The following is a 7,828-nucleotide window of genomic DNA, read 5'->3' on the forward strand; positions in this document are numbered from 1 at the left end:
CCCGAACCCCCATTTATTTTAAGGTAATCTTTCAGTCTAATCATAAGTTATATGTGTGTATATACCTCATATATGCCTCATAAACTCCAAAAAGATAACCACAACAAAACACAAAAAAAACTAAAGACAACCTAACCTATACACAAAAAACGAAAACTAAAAAAATACACTTTTCATCAACTAAAATTAACACTTAAACTATTTAAAAACTAATAAAACTTGTCACTCCGTTCTTCCCACCATAAAACTTACGATAAAAACTAACGATAAAACTTTTGTATGCCAAAAAACCTTTTACCTTTACCTTTTAAGATGAGAAAACTCCAGATCCTATTGATTATTCATTATGGGGAACTTGAGTTGTTCTATGTGGACCATCCTTCGTTTTTTTGGTTCTTTAATACTCTCTATTGTTACTATATTATGCTCTCTAATTATAATCACCCTGAATGGCCCCTCATACCTTTGCGGCTCCTTACCCTGTTAGAGCTCACTCTACGGTAAACCACTTTTCCCTACAATGTCACGTACACCCTCGATATGTCGCGCCACGCGTTTGGCTTTTTCCTTTTCGATTCTCTCTCTCACCTTGTCCCACGTTTTTCTCAGTGCCATCCCGTTACCGACGATCTCCTCTCCGTCGATCACCGTGTTTCTGTAATCGCGTTTGCGCCCTCCAAGTCCGAACAGAATTTCGAATGGAGCGAATCCCGTTACCGTATGCACAGAGTGGTTATAGGCTGCTATAGCTCATATCATAGACTCGTCTGGTTCCAGGCCCTTATCTATCTGGCACACCCGCAAGTGATCGCTTAACGTACCGTGGAGCCTCTCTATACACCCCCCCCTGCTCTTAGGCTGTCCTGGGGTGTTTAGATGCCACCTTACCTCCAAAGCCTTCATTTCCTCCCTGACGTTGGCGTTATCGAACTCCCGTCCCGCATCAGACGGGACCTTTCCGGTACTCCATAGAACTGGAACCATAAACGCAGCGCTCCCAATACCGCCTCGGCCGATCTTTCTCGAATCTGATGTACCATGGCCACTTTGTTAAAGAGGTCAATCACTGTAACCCACTTGTAGCCCCTCCAGGTGAAAGTGTCGATTTGCAGTTCTACTAACGGTGCGCTCGCAGTCGGTGTCTCCTCTTGTGTCGCCTTGGGCGGGTGTCGGTCGTATTTGGTGCTGAGGCACACCTCACAGTTTCCGATTATCTCCTGAATCGTTCTTCGCTTATTCCACCAGAAATATTTCCGTCGCAGTGCTTGGTAGGTCTCATTCAAGCCCCGGTGATTGGTCTTCCCCTGGTGTTTTGCCAAGGTGACCTCCTTCTGTTGATCTCCCTCCTGAACTAAATTAAACAATTAAATTAAATAATATAAAATAGAAACAGACAAAAGACTGACTACCTACCGAAAAATAAACAAAAAAATCGGTACATGTGGAGAAACCTAAACACACACCTTCCCTGGTTTAATGTAGCAATGTGTCTGGCGTGTCGTCGTCTGCAGTGTACAAGTAATGTCAGCTGACTAACAGTCGCATTAACTACCACGATTAACTGTTATATGTATACGGTTTGATAGTGAACTGTTACAACATATCACCTGACCAAATGTTATGACGAGAGATGGGAAAACACTGTTCTTACATATTCGCCCAAAAACAAAAAATTGTATAAGCCCCGGACCCCAAAAGTAACCTGCCCGGGCCTCAAAAATTCATCCATCCTGGACTACTAAAACAAGTCACCACGGACCCCAAAAACAAATTTTCTCATGAACTTAAAGTATATCAGATTCCAGATTCCACCCTGAGCCCAAAATATAAATCTAACCCAGACCCCCAAAAAAATTTGCTAGAACTTAAAATTGTATCAAACATGATTTCACCCCGGGCTCCAAAAATAAATCAATCTAGGGCCCCAAATGGTCTATTTACGGTTAATTTTTTTATTCCTTAATTTTTCAAAAACAACTTAAATACATATTACCTATATTGTGTATACATATATACGACGTCGCTAAAACACTTATTTAGGGAGAGGGGATATAAAATTTCTGAACAATTTTTATCTGATTTTCAACTTACCTTGGAAAAGCTTTGGAAAATTTATCAACAATACATCAATTCTCTATTTTAAAAATGCATCAAATTCTCTTATATTTCTATATCTATTAAGGTCCTAATGTTCTGAGGTTTGATATTTAACCCTTGATTTGCTCTTGATATAAATCCGAAAATTCTCCTGAATTTATTGGGTCGACTTGATTAGACTGTTTTCTTTAGTCTACTTTAGATTGTTTGAAATAAGAACTTTTTCTTGCTCCATTAGTATTACGTTTGGTTGCCTTTTTGGGTACTCACCTCCTTGAATGCTTTTGGGCAGTTATTAAACTCAAAATGGTTTATTTTTTAATAAGAAAATCGTTTAATAGTTAATCTGACTATACTAATAAGGTTGTCTTGCGCTGTATGTTGTAGAGGAGGTTGTGTTAAATTAGATAGTTCTGATTGAAGATGTGAGGTACTCTATACCGGAAGGCCTTGATGATGCTTGTTCATACAGGTTAGGTAGCTTACTGGGAGATGAATGGACAGGATGTGTTGTATGGGAACTTGAGAGAGAAATGCTTTATTTAGCCATGCTGCCCAACTACAGTGGGTTGCTTATAACACCATACCAACATACCAATCAATCAATGATCGAACTGCTATATATCGGGCTATTCAAGCTGTTCTAAGATTGACCAGGGGTTCCACGACAGCATTTTATTTATTTACTCTTATATATTTATATATATATTTGTATTATGTATCTTTATCGGTTCCTGATGGGAACCGACTGAAAATGTATGCAATATAGTTAATTCAGGACTAGATACCATAGACCCCTGCTATGGCATGCTAGATGTGAATATTTGTAATTTATCATTGGAGTTCTTCTTCAACGGTGTCGTCTTAATCAATTTACTATGCTATTATTATGAGGTGGCATGCAGGGATTCCTAATTATAAATTAAAGTCTTGGTTGCATTGGCTAATATTTACAATTATATACAAATGAGCTAAAATGATCTTATAAGAGAGCATGGCAGATTTATTTCCTTAAAGTTTAATTACGATATTATGAATTGAGAAATACCAGTTGGAATCTTTGTTGTTCACAGTGACACTAAGTTTATAATTTCTACAATTGCCATTCAAAATACAACTGATTGTTCAAACTTATCTTGATGCGTCTGTCATCTTTGACAAAGCGGCAATCGTTCTCCGCTCTGCGGGCCTGTCAGTGGATCTTCGTTGTCTCCCTGCCATGTGCTTCCCTGCTGTCAGGTGTCTGTCTTTATCTTCCCGGACTCTGCACTCTTTCGGCTTCCTGTCCCTGTCTTATCCCCCTCACTAGTCTTATCCCCTTGTGTCTTTTCTCGTTCTGACTGGGCTCTCTCTCATCTCTGCCACTACCTTGTACTCCTCCTTGTCACTCCTGCCCCCTTTCCCTCTCATTCATCCCCATTTCAGATAATTGCCTTCTTATTGGCTAATCCCTGCCCCATCCCCTTTAACTTAGGGTCTCGAGGAAATGGGCCTAAGGTCGCCACCCCCAGGTCATTACCCTTAGGGGTTTTTTACCTAGGGCGGCTTCCCTTTGATCCTAACCCAAACCAATTAGGTCTTTATGTCCTGGAAATAAGGAGTGTGCTCGGTATATACAGGTGGCCTTATTGCCAAGGTCATTGCCTCGGGCGACTACCTTGGGCACGATCCTATTCTCAGGTACGAAACGGCACTAAAAGAATTAAATGTTTACTTATATTTAATTTCCGTTTCCTCTTATCCCTGCTGGTATTTCTCAATACATATCAGGAACAATAAAAACTAATCGATAATGTCGGACAGACGAAAGCATCACAAGAGCTAGCGTTTTTTGACAAAATTTTGAAGGTACAATTAGGACAGAACTTGATTGTACGAGGCAAATTAGCTGTGGAAAAGTCTTTTATCAAATGTGTTCGTGACATTATGGACAAAGGGGCCAGAGAGGAGGAAGAAGGAGATATTCACCAGAGGAGGCAGGTGCCTTTTAGGACCAGGAACGGTAGAGCATGTGGTATTGGACTGCACCGCGATGGAAGGACACCGAGCCAGGTTGACGAGAAAAACTGGTATCTTCACCCTCGCCGAGTCGGACTTCCGCCATCTGATGGAGGAGGAGAACTACCCGTTCTAGAGTTCATCTACGGGTGAAGGGAGGTGTTCGGTCAAACGCGTTTAACATTGGGAAGGGCTCGGCCACCAGGGGTCGGCGAGCCACCAATGGAAGGTGATAGTGAAGAAGCAGAATGACACCAGGAGGGCTGGGATAGACTGCGTACTGGAGGTGAAAACAGGACGGATGCCTGTTTTCCGTCCGGTAGGCTGATGGATAAGGTGTACCGCCATCTTAAGGCATTCAACCGAGTGCTGGGCTGCACCACGATTTAAAAATTGTTCTCAAAAAAATTAAATGGCTCCCACCAAAAAATTCTGTATTATATGTAAATAAAAATAAAGTTTAAACAAAAATCATCGATGGACCTTTCTGTGATTCTAACGTCCGTTAAAGAAAGTAGATGCCCATCGAAGGAGGAGATTATGGTCGGGAAAGATAGGGATGGACCATCAATGTCCGAATCGGACTTTCCGCTGACAGATGCGAGTGTGGGGAAGCGAATGAGCCCACAGAGCCCCAAGGAAAAGAGGGCTAGTGGACGATTCCTCCTTCTCAGAAGACAGTCCCTCGGAGAAAGCCAGGACCCTAGCTGATGGACGTAGGAAGTACCTGACTCATACTAAGATTAATCAAAAGAATCAGGACCATATAAATCAAAAAATAGGCGAAAGAACAGACATTATGGTTAGACTGGAGGCCAAATGGCAATCCGTCCCCGGTATAGTTAGAGAGGTGGTCCGGGAAGTCCTGTATACAGATCTGCTCTACAAAATAATTACCGACAAGGTAGAAGAAATGGTGGCTCTGGAGACGATGGAGTAAAGACAATGGAGGAGGCTCTGCAGGGATATGGGAGTGAGGCGTTTTCTAACTCTGAAAGGGTGAGTGAGGCTAAGCCATAGAAGAGGACCCAAAGTGAAGACCCCAAAGGTAAAAAGGAGCCACCAGCAGCAAAATATCATGACGCCGGCTCCAATGCCCCTGAGAGGGAGTGAGAACCGGGGCAGAAACATGATGAAGGATTCCAGCGAGGATGATAAGGTGTACAGGGCTTTTCCGGGCCCAAGCGACCATAAGCTGGCAAAGAATGATGCTCGCTAGGAGGATTGGGAAGGATGGGCAGAAGGAAGAAAAAAAGGAGATAAGCATGGAAAGAAGGACAAGTTGACTTTCGCCGGGGTTCTTGCTAGTGTCCCACAGGTACCTGGAAAGGCCGAGGAGACTGCCACTTTTGTGACAGTCAAAGGCAGTGCGGAGGGGTGGTATCCGAGCAGGATCCATGAGCAGCTCCCATCCCAAGAGGAACTGAAGCAGAAAGGAGTCTCTGCCAAAATGGTGAGAATCACCAATGGTAACGCCGTCCTACTAAGGACGGAGGGTGCTGACCAGGCAAAGAGACTCCTAGAATGGGACCGGTTGAAGTAGGGAGGACTCGAGGCGAAGCTGACAATGGCGAGGAGGCCCCGCCTTGAAGTAAAGGAGTGCCAAAGCACTGGGACGAGATGATACTCGTTAGATATCTGTGGGACAAAAGTGGCCTCGGAAGTGCCAAAGAGGAAGTCAAAGTAGAGTGGATAAGACCCTGCTTCTCCACTCCTGTGAGAGATAGGCTATCGATGACGTGGGTGGTGGAAGTCCACCAGTCAGTGAGGCTCGCCCTGATGAACTTGTCCGCAGCCGACAAGAGGGCAGGATGGTGGAGCATGACCATCAGAGACTACCTCGACCCCTTGCTCTGCCTGCGGTGTCAGAAGTATTAGGACTCCCTTTACTTAATTCAATTTCCACTTCCCCCTCTACTCTCCAGGCTCCCCAGGGTGATTAACTGGCATTGACACTCCTGGACCTGAATCGCCTTTATTCCGGCTTTCATCTTCTCCAGTGCCACTCTGCACGCAACGGTATTGGAACTCCCTGTGTTCACCAAGCATCTCACGCCTCCTCTCGCTCGTATGATAGATGATAGATAGGCCGCCGTTCTCTCTCCTTATGCTGAAGCTCAACAACGTGCGGCTGCCACTCCGCCGATACGCACTTCAGATCTCTTCCTTCGTCCTACCAGTCCCCTCAGACCGTCTTCACACGTTCCTCCTGTGCTGCTGTCTCTTATGAATTCTGACATCGTTTTCTTCTGCTTCAACCTCTGAGGCCTCAGACGTCTCGGTGTTATCATTTGCATATCGTTCTGACCTCGGAGAAATCCTTCTCCTCCTCACACGTTGGGCATTCCTCTCCATCGGTTCTACCTGGTTCGATTTGTGTCGTCGAAACATATAAGGACATTGCCTAGCTATATGTCCCTCGATTCCAAATTCGAAACAACAGGTACGGGAGCACTGGGCCATCAAGTGTCCTATCTTCCCGCATCCATGGGATTTTCGGTCTTCACGGCGCCCGCTGTTTCTTGTTTTTATTTAGCCCATTCTTCTTTCTGGGTTTCTCTCCCACTTTCCCGGTGCTCTCTTCTTCTCCATGGGACTAAAATATTACTTGAACGAATGTACGTAACTTTAGGCCAACTGAGGCTGTAACTTATTTTTTTTGTGGGTCTTGGGGATTAGTCAATAATACAACTTTGTAATAATAAAACTTTTGGCAACGTTTCGAAACTTTATTGCTTGCATATTCATGCTTACAATGAGAATATACACAGTTTTTTAGTACATACGTTCCCTTCAAATAATTGTCACAAAACTACAAGTACATAGTGCAATCTCAGATTAATACATATTACAATCAAAATATGGTTTAATACAAATATTACTTATAATTCTCAACTGCAGTGTGTTCTACATTATGATGTAATACCATCATGAGATTTGGGGAAGGACTGAAATGGTTTTGAAATGAAGGGAAGGTGTGTGTTTAGGTTTCTCCACATGTACCGATTTTTTTGTTTATTTTTCGGTAGGTAGTCAGTCTTTTGTCTGTTTCTATTTTATATTATTTAATTTAATTGTTTAATTTAGTTCAGGAGGGAGATCAACAGAAGGAGGTCACCTTGGCAAAACACCAGGGGAAGACCAATCACCGGGGCTTGAATGAGACCTACCAAGCACTGCGACGGAAATATTTCTGGTGGAATAAGCGAAGAACGATTCAGGAGATAATCGGAAACTGTGAGGTGTGCCTCAGCACCAAATACGACCGACACCCGCCCAAGGCGACACAAGAGGAGACACCGACTGCGAGCGCACCGTTAGTAGAACTGCAAATCGACACTTTCACCTGGAGGGGCTACAAGTGGGTTACAGTGATTGACCTCTTTAACAAAGTGGCCATGGTACATCAGATTCGAGAAAGATCGGCCGAGGCGGTATTGGGAGCGCTGCGTTTATGGTTCCAGTTCTATGGAGTACCGGAAAGGTCCCGTCTGATGCGGGACGGGAGTTCGATAACGCCAACGTCAGGGAGGAAATGAAGGCTTTGGAGGTAAGGTGGCATCTAAACACCCCAGGACAGCCTAAGAGCAGGGGGGGGTGTATAGAGAGGCTCCACGGTACGTTAAGCGATCACTTGCGGGTGTGCCAGATAGATAAGGGCCTGGAACCAGACGAGTCTATGATATGAGCTATAGCAGCCTATAACCACTCTGTGCATACGGTAACGGGATTC

Source organism: Halyomorpha halys, unplaced genomic scaffold (assembly GCF_000696795.3).
Source record: "Halyomorpha halys isolate HHAL.00 unplaced genomic scaffold, Hhal_1.1 Scaffold936.1, whole genome shotgun sequence".
NCBI classification, from domain to species: domain Eukaryota; kingdom Metazoa; phylum Arthropoda; class Insecta; order Hemiptera; family Pentatomidae; genus Halyomorpha; species Halyomorpha halys.